The sequence below is a fragment of the Ornithorhynchus anatinus genome, chromosome X1 (assembly GCF_004115215.2).
Source record: "Ornithorhynchus anatinus isolate Pmale09 chromosome X1, mOrnAna1.pri.v4, whole genome shotgun sequence".
In the NCBI taxonomy this organism is placed as follows: Eukaryota; Metazoa; Chordata; class Mammalia; order Monotremata; family Ornithorhynchidae; genus Ornithorhynchus; species Ornithorhynchus anatinus.
The window spans coordinates 42737013-42758776 of NC_041749.1; the positions used below are offsets into that span (position 1 = coordinate 42737013).

Consider the following 21764-nt stretch of genomic DNA (forward strand, 5'->3'; position numbering starts at 1 on the left):
ACATGTCTCCCCAGTCCTCAGAATCTTCCCACGTTCCCGTGCCTATCTGCCTCATCATAGAACTCCTGAACATTGACTTTAAAGCACTCTCCCTCCTTCCCATCCACTCTGTTTTTCCACTACACCTCAGGTAGTATGCTTCATTCCTCTCGAGCTAACTACTCGATGTGCCTCAGTTGCCATTTCTACACTTCTCATCTATGCCTATGAATAGTTGTACCTACTGAGCACAAACTATTTTCAGAGAATTCTAACTGCTTAAGAGAATAGAGTGAGGAAATGAGACATGATCCCAGTCCACAAGGAATTTTCACTGTAAGAGTCCTAGGGAGAATGGAAATGTGTATGCAAACTACTGTGGTACTTGTGTACATAACTTTTATGCGCTAGCAAGTACTAAACCTTATGCATATCCTCTTTTCCGTCTTACTCATACCTATACATTAATTTAGATTCTGTTCCTCCTCCTAGATTATAAACCCTTTGAAGGAAAGGATTATGTCTATCAATACTGTTGTACTCTCCCCAGCAGCCAATGTGTTTTATACAAATAAGTACTCAACAAATACTACTGAATGGTCAGTAATTCTGTGGTATTTATTGAGCACCTACTTTGTATTTAGTACTGTACTTCACTTGGGAGAATACAATGCAATAGATTTGGTAGACATGGTCTCTGCCCACAAGCAGCAGCATGGCCTAATGGAAAGAGCACGGGCTTGAGAGTCAGAGGGCCTGGGTTCCAATCCCAGCTCTGCCAACTGTCTGCTGTGTGACCATGAGCAAGTCACTTCACAGTGCCTCAGTTTCTTTAACTGTAAAATGAAGATTAAATACCTGCTCTCCCTCCAACTTAGACAGTAAGCCCCACGCAGGAGAGGGACTGTGTTCAAACTGATTAAATCCTGCACCTAGAAAACTGTTTGACACATAGTAAGCATTTAACAAATACCAGTAAAAAAAAAAAGGAGCATAGAGTCTAGATAGGGAGATAGACATTAGAATGAATAACATGTAGAGGAAGCTGCAGAGTATACGGTTGTGTATTCAAGTGTTGTTGGATGTGGGGTGGGGTAGAACAGAGGTATAGTTCATTCATTCATTCAATTGTATTTACTGGGCACTCACTGTGTGCAGAGCACTGTTCTAAGCTCTTGGGAGAGTACAATATAACAATAAACAGTCACATTCCCTGCCAACAACAAGGTTCTAAATCCCAGCTCTGCCACTTGTCTTCAGTGTGACTTTGGGGAAATCACTTGACTTCTTTGTGCCTCATTTACCCCATACGTAAAATGGGTATTACGATTATGAGCTCCAAGTGGGATGTGGACTGTGTCCAATCTGATTATCTTGCATCCAACCCAGCACTTTGTAGAGTGCCTGACACATAGTAAGTGCTTAACAAATGCCATTAAAAAAAAACCCCAAGTACATAGTGATGCAGAAAGGACAAACGGGGGAAGTGAGGGTTTAATCAGGAAAGGCCTCTTGGAGGAAATGCTATTTTAATAAGGTTTTCAATGTAGGCAGAGTGGTGGTGTGTTGGATATGAAGAGGGAGGGAGTTCCAGGAGAAGGAGGAGGGTAAGGGGTCATTGGCAAGAAAGACAAGATTAAGGAACAGTGAGTGGGTCAATATTAGAGGAGCGAAGTGTGTAGGTTATAGTAGGAGATCAGCAAGATTAGGTAGGAGAGGGAGAGCTGATTGAGTGCCTTAAAACTGCTAGTAAGGAGTTTCTGTTAGATGTAGAGGTGAATGGGCAAACAGTGGAAGTTTTTGTGAAGTGGGGAACTGTGGGCTGAGTGGTTGTTTTAGAAAAGTAATCCATTTAGCAGAATGAAGTATGGACTGGTGTTGGGAGAGACAGGAGGCAGGGAGGTGAGGGAAGAGGCTGAGGCGGTACTGATGGTGGGATATAAGTGCTTAGATCAGCACAGTAGCAGTTTGGATGGAGAGGAAGGAGTGGACTCCATAGACGTTATGAAGGTAGAACCAACAGGATTTGGTGACAGACTGAATATGTGGGCTGAATGAGAGAACTGAATCAAGGATGTCAAGATTTGACCTAGCGAGAACAGTGGTGTCTACAGATTTAGGAAGGTCTTGGAAGAAAGGGTTTGGGTGGGAAGATGAGGAGTTCTGTTTTGGACATGTTATATCAAGGTGACTGCAAGACATCCAAGGAGAGATATCCTGAAGGTAGAAGAAAATTTGAGATGGCAGAGAGGAGAGATAGATTTGGGAATCATCCATGTAGAGATGAGAGTTGAAGGTGTGGGAGTGAAGGAGTTCTCCCAGGAGGTAGGTGTAGAAGGAAATGTAGAACTGAGGGACTCCAACAGCCAGAGGGTGCGAGGGAGCCTGCGAAAGAGACTGAGGAGGAGTGGCTGGAGAGATAGGAGTAGATCCAGGATAAAACAGCATCAGTGAAGCCAAGGTTAAATGGTGTTTCCAGGAAAAGGGGGTGGTCTACAGTGTCAAAGGCAGCTGACTGACTGATTAAAGCCACAAATCCAAGTTCACCTGTTCTGGAAAACCTCCTTTCTCCCTCCCCTGAGGGGACTCTTGGCCCTTTGCCTTCTCTAATATCCTTCTGTAACATCTACAGAATTTTCTCTTGTGCTAGCTGTTGTACCACCCATAATAATAATTATGGTAATTGTTAAGCACTTAGTATGTGCCAAGCACTGTTCCAAGCACTGGGGTAAACACAAGGTAATCAGGTTGTTCATTCATTCAATAGTATCTATTGAGCGCTTACTATGTGCAGAGCACTGTACTAAGCGCTAGGAATGAACAAGTCGGCAACAGATAGAGACGGTCCCTGCCATTTGACGGGCTTACAGTCTAATCGGGGGAGACGGACAGACAAGAACAATGGCAATAGAGTCGAGGGGAAGAACATCTTGTAAAAACAATGGCAACTAAATAGAATCAAAGCGATGTACATTTCATTAACAAAATAAATAGGGTAATGAAAATATATACAGTTGAGCGGATGAGTACAGTGCTGAGGGGATGGGAAGGGAGGGGGGAGGAGCAGAGGGAAATGGGGGGAAAAGAGGGTTAAGCTGCGGAGAGGTGAAGGGGGGTGGTAGAGGGAGTAGAGGGAGAAGAGGAGCTCAGTCTGGGAAGGCCTCTTGGAGGAGGTGAGTTTTAAGTAGGGTTTTGAAGAAGGGAAGAGAATCAGTTTGGCGGAGGTGAGGAGGGAGGGCATTCCAGGACTGCGGGAGGTCGTGGCCCGGGGGTCGACGGCGGGATAGGCGAGACCGAAGGACGGTGAGGAGGTTGTCCCACGTAGGGCTCACAGTCTTCATCCCCATTTTACAGATGAGGCAACTGAGGCACAGAGAAGTGAAGAGACTTGCCCAAAGTCACACAGCTGACAAGCGGCAGAGCCGGGATTAGAACCCACGACCTCTGACTCCCAGGCCCATTCTCTTTCTACTAAGTCACATTCCTTTCCGATGCATCAGATGCTCAGTTCCCCCATTAAATGGTTCACCTGCATATAAGGTAGTTGTGGTATTTGCTAAATGCTTACTATGTGCCAAGCACTGTTCTAAGCACTGGGGTAAACAGAAGGTAATCAGGTTGTCCCACTTGGGGCTCTTAATCTTCTTAATAATCAGTCTTAATCCCCATTTTACAGATGAGGTAACTGAGGCATAGAGAAGCTAAGTGGCTTGCCCTAGGTCACATGGCAGACAAGTGGCAGAGCCAGGATCAGAACCCACATCCTCTGACTCCCAAGCCCATGCTCATTCCACATAATGAAGTGAACCTTCTTGAAGGTAGGGAAAATATCTATTTTTTAGTAAGCGTTTCGGGTACTTAGTCTAGTCCTACACACCTTGTGCACACCTTGTCCTACACACCTCTGCACAGCCTGACTGTTGCCTCCGTCAGGAAAGGGGATAAGGTTTTGGACTCAAGAGGATGGAGGAGGAAACAATAGTGAAAAGGATGTGAAATTCAAGAGACACCCAAGACCAGCCAAAACCGACACCATTATTCCCTACACGTCCTGGGTAGTACTGTTGGTTTCATTTGATCCCCAAACAGCACTAAAACAACAGCAATATCTGATTACAGTGATACATTTACTTTTATTAGATTCACATGAAGGGAAATCTCTTAATCCCCCTCTCGGTGTTCCATATTCATAACTCCTTGCATTCTGTGAAGTCTTCCATCAGTTATCACGAACTCTGATGTAAATCTATGCTAGGGTTTAGAACCCACATGCTCTACATGGGTTTTGAGTCCATGTGGAATTGGATGTAGGTGGCTAAAGATAAACAGAATTCAGAGCTTCTAAAATGAGCTGGGACAGTTTGTATTTTGGTGGAAGAGCCAATTTATGGAAGGATTAAAGTTTGTTCTACCCTTCCTTCCCCCTGCAATCTGGGATAGTTGACCTGAGTTTTGGTTTTGAGTTGGCACAATAGGGAGCTTGGTGCGGTCCCCTCCTCCAGAGGAGGAGAAGATCATTCATTCAACATCACATGTCCCTGCCATCCCAGGCCATTCTTCTTCAAGATCTTTACCTTCAAATCACTGTGGACAGGGATTACGTCTATCAATTCTGTTGCACTGTAGTATCCCAGCTGCTGAGTACAGTGCCGTCCACTCAGTAGGTTCTCAGTAAATACCTTGAATTGATTAATGCTCAATTAATACCAATTATGCAATCTCCGGCCCAAAAGCTTCACTGGACTGGTCCAGTTTATCACAAGTCTCTCACTGGACATTTTCTGCTAACAGGCAATCAATTGCTAGGTAGGTGGCCCATCTGTATTCTGCCACCTACAGACACCTTTCCCCTTCTTCACTAGGTTTCATTTTCACCGAGTCCCACTACTGGTCTCTATTTGCTCCCCGCTTCCTCATATGCAATGTCCCCCTCACCCTCAGAGGCTGCTTATTGCCTATGATGAGTGGGGCCCATGCACAGGCTTGGGAGTCGGAAGGTCGTGGGTTCCAATCCAAGCTCTGCTATGTGATTGCTGTGTGACCTTAGGCAATTCACTTTACGTCTCTGTGCATCAGTTCCCTCATCTGTAAATGGGGATTAAAACTGTGAGCCCCATGTGAGGCCAGGGACTGTGTCCAACCTTATTTGCTTGTATCCACCCCAGTGTTTAGTACAGGGCCTGGCATACAGTAAGCACTTAACAAACAACCCAATTATTATTATTATTATGTCAGAGTTCTAGAGGATTTTTATGAGAACGGCAAGGCACACGAGACACCTTCTCAAAGTGAGCCCTTTATCATCTCCAAACACAACCCACATGGAGAGGGTAATTCGTTAAGTCTGTGCATAAACTAAACTTTATGTAAAGTGACTTCTTGAGGGTCAGGAAAGGAGCAGAGATCAACGTGAGAAGTGTGTTGAACCAGGGATCCAATTAAAGTTTTTGTGTTGGAAAGTCCTTCATAGCCCTCTAGGTTCTGGAAACATAAAAAGACATAAGGAAATCACAAATGGTAGCTTAGTGCTGTCTAGCAAGCTGGTAAACTTCACCAATTTCCCCAATTTTAATTCAAAGAAGGAAAGGCATTAAAGAGATAGTTTTCTGTCAGGAGAGACTTGCAAGCAAAATATCTAGCAAATGAAAAGGAGTGAATCTCCCAAAGCAGTGTGAAAACCAGGCTGGCAAAGAACATCATTCCTATCTTCTGCTGATAGAGCCTCTCCTGCTATTCAAAAACATTGCAGGGCACATGGACACACACACAAAAAACCCCCATGAAATGTTAATTCATCCAGCCCTGCTACTCCATAACTCTCCCAGCTGCAAGATTCCCCAGAAGACAATTCCATATTTCCCCTGAATAGTCCCATCCAACATCTGAACATCCCCCACTAGGAATCTCTCCTGCTTAACATCCCAACCTCCACCGCCCACTGCATCTTACTTCATCCTCAGTAAGGACGGTGAATAGAACTTGTCAGACTCCTGCAAGTAACAACGCTTCCTTGACTGGATAGTCTTTATCGCGGCAAGCTCCATGGGGACAGAAAACATGTGTTCCTTGCTACCATTGCACTTTTTCAAGAAATATTATGGTGTCTGGCACTCAGTCAGAGCTCAATACATTCCACCGATCGATTGGTCAATCACATCAACCTTCTACTTTCTCTTCCCCAGGCCAAGTCATCACCTTTTCTTTCAGGATCTTAATTGATAACCCTCAATCGATTATCCTTGTTATCCTCCAGCACCTATCTTCCTCACATCTCCTTAGCTGGGAAGTGAGAGGCGTGACCCAAGAACCCAGGAATAAAACTCAGTCTTATTTGGGCAGTAGGAACCCAAGGCTCGATCGCCAAAGGCCGGGGCACCAATCCACTGCGGCTAGCCATGTGGCCAGCCTCTGGCCAGGGCACCAAGGGCCGTGTCGCTTCAGCCGCTCCAAGGCAGCAGCTCTGAGTATCCACTTGCCCCTTCTTTGTACTTCCCCAAGGAGCGATGGCTAGGACAGGGCATTGGCAGGAATCTAAAACTGCCTCACAGTCGGGAGTGGAGATCCAAACCTAGAAATAACAGGGGGGATATGCTGGTGTTTCATGTGCTGTAAAAATTCACTTGCAGGTCACTCACGCTATACTCCGTTTGCCAAACATCTGGCAGAAAACCAACACATCCCCTTATGGTACAGCTGTGGTAATTATCCTTCACTAAACCCCTTCTTTTCCACTTGATTTCGGTCACTTCTCAAACTCGTCATGGTGTCTTTGGATTTCATTTCATTACAATATTTAGTCATGGCATTTCATTAAGTGCTTTCTGTGTGCCAAACACTGTACAAAACTCTGGCAAAGATACAGGATCATCAGGTCAGTCACAGTCCGTGTTCCACATAGGGTTCTCAGCCCAAGAAGGTCTTAGTCCTATTTTTCAGGTGGGAAAACTGAGGTCCAGAGAAGTTAAGTGACTTACACAAGGTGACCCAGCAAGTCAGTGGGAGAGCTGGTATTAGAATCCAGGCATTCAGTCCTTTACTGTTTCCACCAAACCAAACTGACTCTCTAATCCACGAAACAGACTCGACCAATTTCTCCTTCTCCCAACTTTCAATGCCACTAAAGAACTTCCTGATTTTTTTGTAACTACCCCAGCACTTAGTAAAGTCTTGGCACATAGCAAGCGCTTAACAAGTATCATCATCATCACCATCAATAATATTTACTCCGCATTTACTGCACGCAGAATACTTAAGCTCTTGGGAGAGCACAGTATGACAGTTGGTAGATATTCCCTCTCCACCACAGGTTTAGTCTCGAGAGGGAGATAGACATTAATTAAAAAATGTATATTATTATAATAAATAATATATTGAATGTAAAATATAACACAATTCAATATATATAACACAATTCCAGCATATGAAGCAGCATGGCTATGAAGCAGTGTGGCTCAGTGGAAAGAGCATGGGCTTGGGAGTCAGAGGTCATGGGTTCGAATCCTGACTCCGCCACTTGTCAGCTGTGTGACTGTGCGCAAGTCACTTAACTTCTCTGTGCCTCAGTTACCTCATCTGTAAAATGGGGATCAAGACTGTGAACCTCACAAGGGACAATCTGATTACCCTGTATCTACCCCAGCGCTTAGAATAGTGCTCTGCACATAGTAAGTGTCTAACAAATACCAACATTATTATTACAGTCTAGTTATAATAGACTGTAATAATGTGGTATTGTTATTAATGCTATTAGTGTTATTATCGTTCAAAATTCCAAACAAGCTGAAGTCTGTTTTTAGGGGGCCATTATAGAGTTTGTCCTATTTCAGGTTGGGTTTACTCATCTCTCTCAGAGAGGCAGAAATGACAAATCTGGCTAATGGCTTCCATTTGTCTTCAGTGACTTGATAGAGACAGTTCCCTTTCTCCTAAAGCAAGAAATAATAATAACAATATTTGTAAACATCTCCTATATGCCTAAAAGCTGAGGTCGATACAATATAAGCAGATCAGACAGAGTTCTTATCCACACTGGGCTCATAGTCTAAGAGGGAAGGAGTACAAGTATTTCCCCCCATTTTACAGTTGAGGGAACTGAGGCATGGAGAAGTGACTTGCCCAAGGTTACACAGCAGACAAGTGGAGCAGTATTAGAACCCAGGTCATCTGACTCCCAGGCCTGTGCTTTCTCCACTAGACCACGCTGTTTCTCATTTATGTTGCTAAATCCACTTACACAAAGTTTCCCCAATGCAAGTAATATCCCTTTGAATGGTCTCTTGTTAATATCATACCAGAAAGACACCTGAAAAGTTTTAAAACCGAGCATATATAATTTTACATTTCACAGGCTGAGTTTGCTAATATTCCAAAATGTTTTCAGTCCCGGCTGATCAAGGATAAAATATGACTATGATGGACAGATAAATTAATCTTCAGCAGTGAAAATGTCCTATAGCTCTCTAATGACAATGTAACATCCTGTCATCCCAGAGACTCCAGAGTTTGAAAAAGCCTCCTATTTCAGAGACTGGCAAAGTGACCCATGACAACCAAAACATTGCCCTGGAGAATCCATTCAGGACTGGTATGTGTCACTTATTCCTGTAGCACCGGGCTCCATCTGATATTGGGGGATGGTAAACACAGCAAAGCGACTCGCCTAGACCTCGTATCACATGCTGTGTCCAAAGATATGTGACGTTGAGACAGCCGACTGGGGAAATATAGAACATTTAGAGGTGACCTGTTGATAGGAGATCCTGACTTTTTCTGAGTAGTGATGTGAAGCCACCCTTACCATCCATCTGCAGGGCACTTTTTCCTAAGCATATCTGGAGATTCCTTTGATTGACCTGGGCAATACTGCTCAGTGTCTCAGCTCCAGGTCCTGGGAGAGACTCTAAATAATATCTGAGGATTCAGAAAATGCGCTCTTTGTTGGCAGCTCATCAGAATAATGATCTTTCCCCATCAGGGCTCTCATGAGACGCCGACTGGAATCACAAGGGAGAAGGAGTTCAACATGTAGGAACTTTCGGGTTAAAAAGGGTCAGGGATTTAACATCGATTTGGTTTTTGGAGTGAATGTGTGTGTGTGGTAGGAAGGATATCGCTAACTGCAAATCGAGCTGGAAGAAACTGGCTGCAAACCATTTGTTTTTCAAACGATCTCCCATAAAGAACCCATTAAAAGCCTGATTTAGAAAATAGTTACACTCCATTTGCATGGATTTTTCCATGGGCTTTTGCCTCCAAAATAGGTGGAATGCAGCCAAAATCATCAAGCCCCAGGGCAATGCTGTGATCTTGGTTGGACTTTGAATGCTGGGACATAGCAGTAATGGTTTAACTGAGCATCTATTGAGTGTGACATAGTGCACAAAGCCCTTTGGAAGAATCAATAGAAGCAACACAAACACTCCCTGCCCACCAGGAGCTTAAATCACTGAGAAGTCAGTAGACTCTCATCATTCTCTGCACTGTTATGCCAATCCATCTTTCCGCTGTCCCACATATGTCAGCAGAGGCTCCAGTGTCCACACGTTTCCAGCCCTCACAGCTGCCTGTGATGAAAGCAAAGAAGCTCTTGGCTTGGGCAGGGGAAGCACAGCCTAGGTCAAGGGTCATCAAGGTGAAGGGAGCCGGGGTGCAGAGCAGGGGGAGTCAGAGGAAGGATAAGATAGCTTGGGGAGAGTGTGAAGAGGAGGAGGCAGGCAGAACCAGCCTCAGAAGAGCTGATTCTTGCACTTGGGATGGATACAGACCTTCAGTCATGGTGCTTGGTTATACTGGCAAAATTGAAGCCGAATAACATGCATGCATGCACACACGCTCACACACACATACACACACACATACCCACATCCTTGGTCAGCTCAAGCTCCATAACCACTGGGTTATGGGTACAAGTGATATCCTGCTTTGTCTCTGGCCTTTGTCTTTTCCTTTCCTTTAAGGCTTTTGACCTGGTTCCAAGGTAGCAGAGACTGTAAGGGAAGAGGGGCAGAAAGAGCTGCACCCCCAATCTCTTCTCATTTTGCCATTAAATCCCAATGTCGGCCTGGTGGCAATCCGCAAAGCAGAGGAAATCTGAATATCCACTGTCCTCTCTCTCAGAATGCCAGCCAAGCACAGCTCACATTCTCCTCCATCTACATCTACTTGGAAGTTACCCCTGATCATCCATCAGTGCCTTTTGGGCCTGACCAATTCCCTGCAGTTTCCTCAGGCCCCTCTGTCCCATAGAGCCCAGAAAATTTGGGCTCCAGGGCAGTCACCGCCTGCCTCACTGTCACTCCCTGCTGGTCCCCATTTTTGTTCTGCCAAACCTGCTGAGGGTGGCTGCTGGGGTCAGGTGACTGAAGAGACTGGAGAGCAGGTTAGCTGAAAAGTCCCCTTGGTTGGGGGCACCTTGATTCTTCACCACCTCTCAGATTCACTGAGAACCACCGCAAGCAGATGTGTGATTTGATGTGTGGGCCACCTGGGGGAATGAGGCTGAATGATGGAATTGTTCAGACAAGGCAACAGACCGTGGAGAGGGCAAATAAAAATCCTCTCTGAGAGGGCAGTGCCTCCAGCAGGGAGTGGGGACTAACTTGATAAAATCCACCTTCTTCTCCCACAATATAAATTATGAGTAAGAGCTTGCAAGGAAATATTTGCAAGCTGCCTCAGGCTAAATCATCAGAAGTAGAGATAATCAGCATCACTAAATTTTTAACCAAAATTATGGCCCACCAAAGTTATAATCGACCTTAGTCACTGGGAGGGAATGATCGGCCACATGGAATACATTAAATCCCTTCAAGGAAGAGGGGGGATTGCTATCATTTGGGTATTTAACGCCTGAAAAAGGAACAGGAGTAGGCAAGGGTGGTGAAATTAAAACAACAACAACAACAAAACACTTCGGTAAAAGAGAGACATGAGGGGGTGAAAATGCGAACTGTGCAAGAAGCGGAAAAGAACATGGTATTATGAGTCGCTGAATAGTTCCCTCAAACTCTCAGGTTTGTCTTGTTTATTTCGAGGAAACACTCTCACAAAAAGCTTCTGAAGAGGCTAGCGCACAAAAGGAGGCTTCGTGTAATGGAGCAATACAAGATGGAGAATACACGGTTTCCACAGCTAAAAATGTTACAGCATGATGTGTGCCCACAGGAGACTCTTATGAAGACCCTGGAGACACTTAGTGAGTAAAAAATGGTCTAGGTTATTGCAGTGACCACTTAGGCAGTTGCAATTTCTGGGTCTGTTTAGAATCTGGTGGTGAAGAGGATGGAATTTGAACAGTTTTGTAAATATCTTCTTGAGTAAGAAATCTTCAAGGCTCTGCAGAGAATGCTGACTCTGAGGGCCCCGGATACAGCCATGGTAGCCAGTGGAAGCACTGGTTTCACTCTTAATAATAATAATATTTATTAAGTGCTACTATTTGCCAAGCATTAATCTAAGCACTGGGGTAGATATAGTCAGATAGGACAGTCTCTTTCCCATATGCTACTCAAAGTTGAAGGGGGGCAGAGAACAAGAACTTAGTCCCTGTTGTATGGATGGGAAAACAGAGGCCCAAAGAAGTTAAATGATTTGCCCAAGGCCACATGACAGGCAAATGGTGGAGTCAGGATGAGAACCCAGGTTGTGTGTCTCCCAGTCCCGGGGACTTTCCATTAGGCCACATCGCTTCGTTATCCCTTGGCCCACTCTACTTATTTCATCATTTGATAATCTCTCCAGTGCTCCAGGCTAGGGACCACAGGAAGATTGACAACAGGATGTTGAGAGGCCTCCTGTGTTGTTTTGAGCGCTTAGAGTATTAAGCACTATACTAAGAACTTGGAAGAGCACAGTACAATAGAATTAGTGGTCACGGTCCCAACCCTTAACAGGCTTACAGTCTAGAGGGGGAGACAGACATTAATATGAATGATTCATTACATATGATTTAAAGATATGTACATAAGTGCTGTGGGGTTGGGCATAGATGCAGGAGGGAGAGCGAGCAGGTGGAAAAAAGGCTTCACTGGGGAAGGCCTCCTGGAGGAGATGTGACCTTAATAATGCTTTGAAGGTGGAAAGAGAGGTGGTCTGGAGAATAAAGAGAGGGAGGGAGTTACAGGGCATGGATAGGATGTGGGAAAACAATCTGAGACAGGATGGGGCACAGTGAGTAAACTGGCACTAGAGGAACGGAGTGTGTGGGCTGGGCTATAGTAGGAGATTAGTGAGGTGAGGTAGGATGGGACAAGCTGATTGAGTGCTTTAATGTCGATGGTAGGGAGTTTCTGTTTGATGTGAAGATGGATGGACAGGTACTGGAGGGTCTTGAGGAGTGCGGAGACGTAGACTGAATGTTTTTATTGAAAAATTATCCATGCAGCCAAGTGAAATGTGGACTTGAGAGGGGAGAGACAGAAGGGCAAGGCTGGGAGGTCAGTGAGGACACAGGTGCAGTAGTCAAGGCGAGATAGGATAAAGCTTCAGAAAAGCCTTTGTCGATGAAGTTACAACGACTGTGATGCCCTTCAAGTCAAAGGCCTTGAATGCAAGCTAACACCCCCAAATCTATTGCTGAAATGTGGGACTTCTTGTCTGCAGGGAGAGGAACCTAGCTGTTGCAACGGAGTGGTTCTAGTCTTCCCTTGATGAAACTTGATTCTACTCCACCCTTATTTTGCTCCCACTGACTTCAAAGGAAGCCTCAAGTGCAGGAAAGATCTGCTGCAAAGTGGAAGCGATCAACATGGAGCCCATTATGCCCACTGCCATCCAGGTATTGGAATATCAAAGGGGCAGTCAGAACACAGTATGTTAAACCATTTGGGCTTCACAGGATGCTATGAAGCAGAGTCCCAGTAAGGTGGATGCCCAACCCATTTATTTGCTCTCTCCCTAAATTCGGCAAGACCTGCTTGTTCTCCAAATTGACAGGACACACATTCTGAATGCTATTGCAAGGAAAGTGATGGAGAAAGAGAGCACCCATGTGTGTCCTTACAACTGCAACAGCAGTTCCTTTGACTGCCTATTCCCACACCCCTCGGCGCTCAACAACATCTGATTCTGATGCCTGTAGGGGGAAGTGGGTGTCTGCTTGGTAACAGGACTCTGATCTTGTCCTCTAGCTACCCAATCGGTGAAACAACATCCATTTTGATTAAGTGCTGCACGGACTTGAAAAATTAGTGTGAGTAGTAGGAAATGTCTCCATCTCTGTCCACTTCTAAACTTCAATAGATTTGCCCAGAAATCATCAGTAGTGGCTGGGGCAAGTGCTGAAGGACAGTGCAAGGATGGATTTTCTGAAATGTCAGGGTCCAGGCATGGCCTTGAGGAAAGAGCAAGGGCCTGGGAGTCAGAGGACCTGGGTTCTAATCCAAGTCTGCCACATATCTACTGTGTGAACTTGGTCAAGTCACTTAACTTCTCTGTGCCTCAGTTACCTCCTCTGTAAAACAGGGATTAAAGCTGTGAGCTTTAATGTGGGACAGCCACTGTATCCAATGTGATGATAGTGTATCTACCTCAATGTTTTGTACATTGCTTGGGACATAGTAAGTACTTAACAAAGACTATAATACTATTATTAATAATCCATTCTCATCTGGCACTTGGTATTTGGTGGCTTCAGACAATGACGACCATGCCCTTCCCCTAGAAACCCTTTCTGGTCTTGATTTTACAGCCAAATATTTTCTTGCTTCTCTTTCATTCATTCATTTATTCATTCAATCATATTTATTAAGCACATACTGTGTGCACAGCACTGTTCTAAGCACTTGGGAAAGGACAATACAACAATAAACAGTGAAAATCCCTGCCCACAACAAGCTCACAATCTAGAAGGGGGGAGACAGATATCAATACAAATAAATTAAATTAGAGATATATACATGAACGCTATGGGGCTGGACAGAGGGGTTAAGGGAAGAGTCAAATGAGCAAGTTATGGCAATGCAGAAGGGAATGGGAGATATCGCTATGTTTCTTTTTCTCTAGACTGTAAGCTCGCTGAGGGCAGGGAACATGTCTACGACCTCTGTACTCTCCCAGGTGCTCAGCTCACTAAATGCTCAATTAATACTAATGATTGATTGATCATTTGAATCTAAAGTGTTACAGTGCTCTTAATTAGTTCCAAAGAACAAGGCTGCTGAGGGACAGGGCTCAAAGTATAATTTCCCAGGGGAAATAATGGAAAATACACTGAAGCATTCCCAAGATCCAAAAAAGTAGACTAAATGATACATTAAAAAATGGTGATTACAGACACAATAAACCCACATGATCCAATAGTAATGTAAATATGTACCAATAATAACTTCGAATTGATGCTATTCTGTGTACAAATGTAGATATTTAATTTCCAAAAGTGACCTTTTCCACTGTATTCAGCAAAAAGACATTCTGCTAAAATACTAAAGTCCTCTCACAAATCTAATGTCAAACAGAGAACCAAGAGCTGCTGAAATAGGCTTTTCATCCCTCTACTCAAGTCAAAGGGGAAAAAGGTGAGGCGCCAATAAGAACGGTGAGTGTTCGGACCATGACATATTTTGCAAGTGCTGAGAAATCAGGACAATATCACAGAATTAGAGAGTGGCGGGAGAGAGAGAGAAGGAGGAGAAGGCGGGTGGGGTGAGAGAGAGAGAGTGCTCTAAGAAATGTCAGCATTAAAATTGTGCTATTCTGAATACATACTAAATGAATAGCATTCTAACATGGGATCCCTGCACAATGCAGATTGAATAAAAAAAACCCTTCAGAATCATATAAAGGAATAGACACATGATAGCAAAATAGGCTTCTCTGTCTAAGTTACCAATTCTCTTGCCCTTTTATAATTTCAATGTCTGCCCAACTAGTTTGTCCACAAGCCTATTACTCAGGAACTGTGTTTGTAAGCTACCTGGGACTCTTATCAGTATTCAGGTTGTGACCTCTAGATACTGCTGTTCCTAGCAGAGTGCCATGCTCTCTCTCCTCCTATTGGTTCAATAAGTTTGACTACTTCCTCAGGCAGAAAACAAGGTCTAATACTTTAGAAGAAGCAGAACCAAAGCCATGATGTGGACACACCGGACACCCCAAGCACTGTGAAAAGTTATGAAAAAACTGGATCTGAGAAGACAAGTGTGGTAGTCTGACTGTCAGCAGGGATGAGTTTAGGGCTTACAGAGAGAGGAGTGAAGTTGGCCCCTCTCAGACGAGAGAGGTCACTGTGGCGCCCATGGGTTCCACAGGACCAGAACCAGATTTGGGCTGGATTCTGACTTCGGGTCCCACTCCAGGCAGGGAGGCGGAAGAGAGAAAGTGATGCAGAAAGGATATAATCATGATGGAGTCATCCAGCGAGAATGATGCCTGGGCCTCAGTCCAGGGGCTTCAGGACCAAGGAGCTATGAGAAGAGATGGATCAAAGCGCCAGTGTTATACACGGAACCCCTCTGCCCTCTCGCCCCTGTCGGTTGGATTCTCATGGGTCCTGGAGAGCAACAGGTGAGTGATGAAGCGTGCTGCAGAAGATGCACACAAGCTATTTTAAGGGCAGGACCCTGCTATGGCCCAAGTGACCACAGCAGAGTGGTGATGCAATGGTGTGAGGCTTTGACCCAGCAGGCCTGTGTCGTACAGTTGCTGCAATCCTCAGCATTAGCCAGCTAGCTTCCCGGATTCCTCCTTGGCCTGTCCAAGTTGTCAAAAGCTGACTGTGTCCGACCTGATTAACTTGTATATACCCCAGTGCTCAGAACAGTGCCTGACACATAGTAAGCACTTAGCAAAAGCCATAATGATAATAAAAAATCTTTCACAATGTCAGAGCCGCTGTAGACATTCCACTACCGACAAAGCCAGTATTAGAACCCAGGTCACGTGATTTCCAGAATTGGACTCTAACTTCTGAACCGGCAGCAGGTCAGAGGGAAGGGGACTAAATGTAGATTGTTATTATTATGGTATTTGTTAAGCCCTTCCTATGTGTCAGGCACTGTTCTAAGTACTGGGGGGATACAAATAAATCAGGTTGGACACAGTCCCTGTCCCAAGTGGGGCTCACAGTCTCAATCCCCATTTTACAATTACTTAACTGAGACACAGAGCAGTGAAGTGACTTGCCCAAGGTCACTCAACAGACAAGTGGCCAAGCCGGTATTAGAATCCATGACCTTCTGACGCCCAGGACTGTGCTCTATCCACTCCGCCATGCTGATCCTCAACTTTCTTCACTCTGCTTTCTGACAAAAACGTTCAGGCCATGTTTCCTCACTCCCCAAGAACCAGCAGTGGCTGCCCATCCACATTTGAATCTGCCTCTGATTCTGCAGCCTGAGCTGCAGACGACACTTTCTTGTCTGCCTGTCTTTACCTAGTGTCTGTCTTTCTTTGAAGAGACTCTGCCCCATCAATGGACCCAACCAGACTGGTCTTTCCCAACTGAGGTTTTGGGCACAATTGATCCTGGCATTTGCTTTGCTTTCAGGTGTGGGCTAGGTCCAGACAGAGCCCCTCAATCTGGCCCAGGTAAGCGGTCTCCCAACTCAGCAAGGGACAACAAAATCACTCCATCTTTTCATGAGAACAGAACTATATACAGTCTCTGTCCAGAATAGTGGCCGTCTGCCGCCGATCAGCATTAACTCTCGTGTAGTACAGGTGTGTCCAAGGACCACCCCTTTAACCATTTCAATTCCACCACAACCTACTGCAGCTCCTGTAGTCAGCCACTGTCACTTCCTCCGAGGCAGCTCCTTCCTCATTCATTTTCTTCTCTCTCCAAGTCATTACCCTCTAGGTCAGCACTTCTGCACCAACTGTGCACTTGTGTACTCACTTCTGTATATCACCATCCATGGTATTTACTGAGCACTGTACTAAGTACCTGTACGAGTGCAATAATCAACAAATTTGCACGCCATCTCATATACATACTGACTTCTTCCTCCTCCCTTTAAACTACTTCATTGTCTCTCTCTACTAGTTTGTAAGCTCCTAAAAGTCAGGGGTCACATCTACTAACTCTACCATACTCTTCCATGTGCTTAGCACAGTGCTCTGCACAAAACAAGGGCTTACAAACTATTGATTTGCACACTCCCAGCCAATATGGTACATCTGTACATAATGATTTATGCATTCTATATAAGCACTTATTTTTTCAACCATTCATTCATCCATCTTCCCATTTTCTACTGTCTCCTGTTCATAAAATATTTTGTGTCTGTCCCATCCTATCATTTAGAATGCAAGCCACTTATGAGCAGGAAGTGTGCCTATCACCGTCTCCCAAGGGCTTAGGGCCAGTTCTCAGCACACAGTGAGTGCCCAGTAAATGCAACTGTCTCGCAGCTTGTTCTTGAATCTATAATCTAGATGGGAGGGACTGTTATTCAGCAGCAAGATATGCACTCTTTTACATTGTTTTTATCTATTGAGGCAAAAATCATTATCTTGTTTGAGACTATGGATTTCTAGGAAGGCCTTGAATGAAAAAGTCTCTCCTTCAGTTAGTGATGCCCAAAAGTACCTTCACCATAAAACTGAACTAAAATTGGCGACATCCAATTTGTGCAAATAATTGACCCAATTTTTTAAAAGGCTATTAAATAAAGTCAGGACCTTGATAGGTCTGTTTAAGTGTCAAGTTAGCTACACATAACAGAGTTGGCTGCCTTTTAGGGTAGCTGAATCCATGCTGCACTTATCTGAATCTTGTTCTACCTGCTAAAATTGCCATGATTATAGCCCTTAAATTACTTAATAGTACTAATGGATCACAGGAAAACAGTATGGAGCTGAAATTAAATATAAAATTAAGCACTCTGCTAGATAGCAATCCAATCTCCTCAATAGGAACATCAGTAATAATTAGATTTAAGATACCATCAATTTCTCAGGAAAATCTCTTTTTCCACCCAATGTCCCCAAATTAGCAGTCTAAATGCCTCGCAGTCTGTACTGCAAATGAGTCATCTTTCCTCCTGGTGCTTCTCAGACTTCTCTCCTGCTACACTAGGCAATCTGGTTCATCAGGCAGAGAAACTGAGTCTCCAGAATAGTGGGTTGTTGCCCAAATTGGTGAAGGCAATATGCCTCAGTCGGGTAATCTTTTCTCTAGGTGAGTCCCATGCTCCTCTTCCAGTGTTCCCCACCACTGCAGTTCTTAGAGGGGCAGAAACAGTTTTGGAGAGACATCTTGCCTGAGACTGGACAAGCTCTTGGGGTGCACTGTAGAGCCATTTTGATGCTGCAACTTTCACAGACATTATGTCTCCTCGTCCCTACCAAACCCTCTCCTCCTCCTCCTCCTCAACTCTTCCACTTCCAGTTGTTACCAGCTGCTCCTAGATTTTTCCTTTTGTTCCTTCTCTGTAGATACATTTTGTGCTTTCTTATTAGATGATATGCTCTTGGTCCATGTCAACTATTCACATTGTATAGTTTCAACCACCTATTCCAGTGCCTCGCACATAGTAGGTGTTTAATATATACTAATGAATAAACCATTATTAATGTATTATACTCTCCCAAACACTTAGTACTGTGTTCTGTTCATAGTAAGCACTCAATAAATGTGATTGACTGATGAATATTTGTCTGCACCTGCTGTGCACAGAGCACTGGACAAGGTGTTTGGGGTTATTCAAAAAGCATATAACTGAAGACTGCCCTTAACCAGAAGGAGTTTGGCTCTAGTTTTCGATGTAGGTGTCCTTCCTTATTGGATTCCCCCACACCTGGCCCTGGAATAGTCACCATAACATAAAGGACTGGGGACAAATCAGAGTTCTGATCTGAAAGTGATAGCATATTAATTTCCACATTCACCACCAAAGAAGGATGCCTAGCTCGCACACCAATAAATTGTATCAAATTAGTCTCCAACCACACGCCCCTGTACACGACCTCCCACTCTCCAAAGCATCCCTGTGCCTGGATAGAAGAAACAAAACACTGGAATGAAAAATGAATCAAACAACAACACCTCAACCATTCTTCTTGCATCCTCCTACTTGCCCGATATCTTTACTCAACACATTAATCTCCCGGGAATAATGAATCTGCTTACATTCGGGGCACAGGAGGGTAACTAATCCCATCTATCTTAAAATTTTGCTAAACTGTCTAGCCATAAATGCACTAATGGCTTGGGCCTACTCCTGAGAAAGTAAGCACCCTAGTTAGGAGTGAATGGAACGCTGCCAGGTGAGTGAATAGAGCTTGTCTCGTTAAAAATAAAGGCACCTGGAGCTAAACGCTCAGGGAGTCCCACAGGCTTCTGAACAAGGAGATTGGAGATGGAGGTGGGCAGTGTGGCTGGCAGCTCCTACCTGGTGCCCTTTGACCACGTGCTTGGATGTGAGCCTGCAATGTTGCATTGTCCACGCGAGAAGGAAGAATGGGGCATGGCCTCTTAGAGGCTGCTCGGTGCCTGTTACCTCTCGGGTTCATGAGGTCACCCCTTCATGCCAAGAGACAGGCCATCTGGCTACTTCCCTTCTTTTTATAGAGCTGGCCACAGAGCTGTGGTGGCAAGGCTCTTAATCCTGACTCACAGTCCTCTGATACTTGAGGGATATAACAACTACTCCAGATCACACTTATAGATTGGTGGGTGTTAGTGCTGTCTCTCAGGGGCTTATTTCTCCTCATCTGTGTGATGGAAAAAATATCACCTGCCTCTCTCTCTTCCTGCGGAGGATGTCATGAGAACAAAGGTGACGGCCGAGGAGAGGGTGCTTCGGAAAAGAAAACTTCCTATGGCGGTTATTCTTATTAATGATAATACAATTAACTGTTCTCTCGACGTGACAGAGCAGTGGACCGCTGGGTGGCCGTTGTATCAGAGAGGCTGGCCTGGCAGGCAGCAATTAGGAGAGGGGCTAGTCTCCTCAAAGGACAGATCAATCAATCAATCAATCAAAACCCATCAACACAGCCAGGATCCTTCTTCTCATGCAAATAATGAAGGGGGAAGTGTCAGTTCCATGATTCAGGCTTCTCTCTCTCTCTCTCTCTCTCTCACACACACACACACATACACACACACACAAACACACAAAATATTTCACCACCAGTAGCCTGGTGGTACTGAAAATGGGGCTAGTTAGAGGTAAGCCCTCCGGGGCCTGCCAACAATGGCTATTCAATAACAGATCTTTGACCAGTCCCAATTCAATAGGTTTTAGAGAGAAGGTTTGCCTGAAATGATAATAGGGGCTTCGATGAAGCCTTTTGGGCCTGGCCTGGACTCAGGCTGGAGCTGGGGCTCCTGCAGCAGCTAGGACACCCTTCATGTAATCCCAGAAGGAAGGCCATGCTCCAGACACTCCACTAGACTGACAGCTCCAGGAGGGCAAAGAGACTGTGTACAACCTGATTAGCTTGTATCTGCTCCAGCACTTAAGAATAGTATTTGACATATAGTAAGCACTTAACTATTACCATCGCTATTATTATTATTGAATCCCCATTTTACAGTTAAGGAAACTGAGGCACAGAGAAGTGAGTAGACTTGTCCAAGGTCCCATAGCAGGCACATGGCAGAACCAGGATTAGAAGCCAGGTCCTCTGACTCCCAGACCCGGGTTCTTTCCATTAGGCCATGCTGCTTCAGAATGCCATTGAATGATTGATTGATTTTGGCCCCAAGAACTGGTCTAACTTCTTTTTCACCTACAGGGTGGGGCGGAGGTGTGGGGAGGCAAATATTGGGCAGTCCTTGGGGAGATCCAGACTGTCCTGAGTAAAGGAGACAGAATGTTACAGAAAGGAAGTGGCTGGCATAGGGGACACCTTGGGATAGAAATTTGAGGCAGCAGTTTTGTGGGTAGGGGCTGGATGTCCCACCTCAAATTCAAGTCCCAGCTCTGCCACTGGCCTGCTACTGGGTCTTTAGCAAATATGAAACTAAGCTCTGTGTGCCGCAGTTTACTCATCTGTCAAATCAATCAATCAATCAATCAATTATGGAGAGATAGGCAGCCTAGCGTAGTGGAAAGAACATAGGACTGAATGACAGGCAGGATTGTGCTGCATGGGCGGAAACATGGAGGCCAGAGGTAGAAAGGTTCGGGGCTTTGATGTTTAGACAGTGACATCGGAATTCTGCCAAACAAAACAGCATCCAAGCACCCTGGAAGGAACGTGTGCTGTTCCTCTCTGTAATTTAAACCAGAAGGTACATCGTTTATCTCCCATTTACAATACTTCAGTGAGGATGCAATCTGTAAGTTTGCAAATTTGATCTATTTTTTACCTCAGTGTCCCTTTGATCAAAAGATATTTGGTGCACACTTCTTGCAGTATCTGTCAGATAAATACACTCTGTGTGTGTGAAAGAAAGAAACGCAGCAAGAGAGAGTCTGAGCATGTTTATACATTCAGATGTAAAGAATGTCATTCCGATGGAATTTTGAGTTCCTCCTCTAAGTGTAACTGAGAGGTGTTGACATATCAATCCCGATTGATTGAGCATCTGCTCTAGACAGAGCTATGAGCTAGGTGCTGGAGGCAGTTGGATTGCAAAATCCTTCAGGGCAGGGACTGTGCTTATGGTGCTTGTTAAGTGCTTACTATGTGCCAGGCACTGTACTAAGCACTGGGATGGATACAAGCAAATCAGGTGGACACAGTCCCTGTCCCATGAGGGGCTCACAGTCTTAATCGTCATTTTATAGAAGAGGTATCTGAGATACAGAGAAGCTAAGTTACTTGCCCAAGTTCACACAGCAGACAAGTGGTGGGGCAGGGATTAGAACCCAGGCCCTTCTGACTCCCAGGCC

At 44.8% G+C, this 21764-nt stretch overlaps 1 protein-coding gene across 2 annotated transcripts in view; it reads right to left on the bottom strand.

Moving 5' to 3' along the window:
* The window catches only part of FSTL4 (follistatin like 4), a 661388-nt gene that overhangs the window by 285547 nt on the left and 354077 nt on the right, over nt 1-21764 (bottom strand). The window lies entirely within an intron of this gene.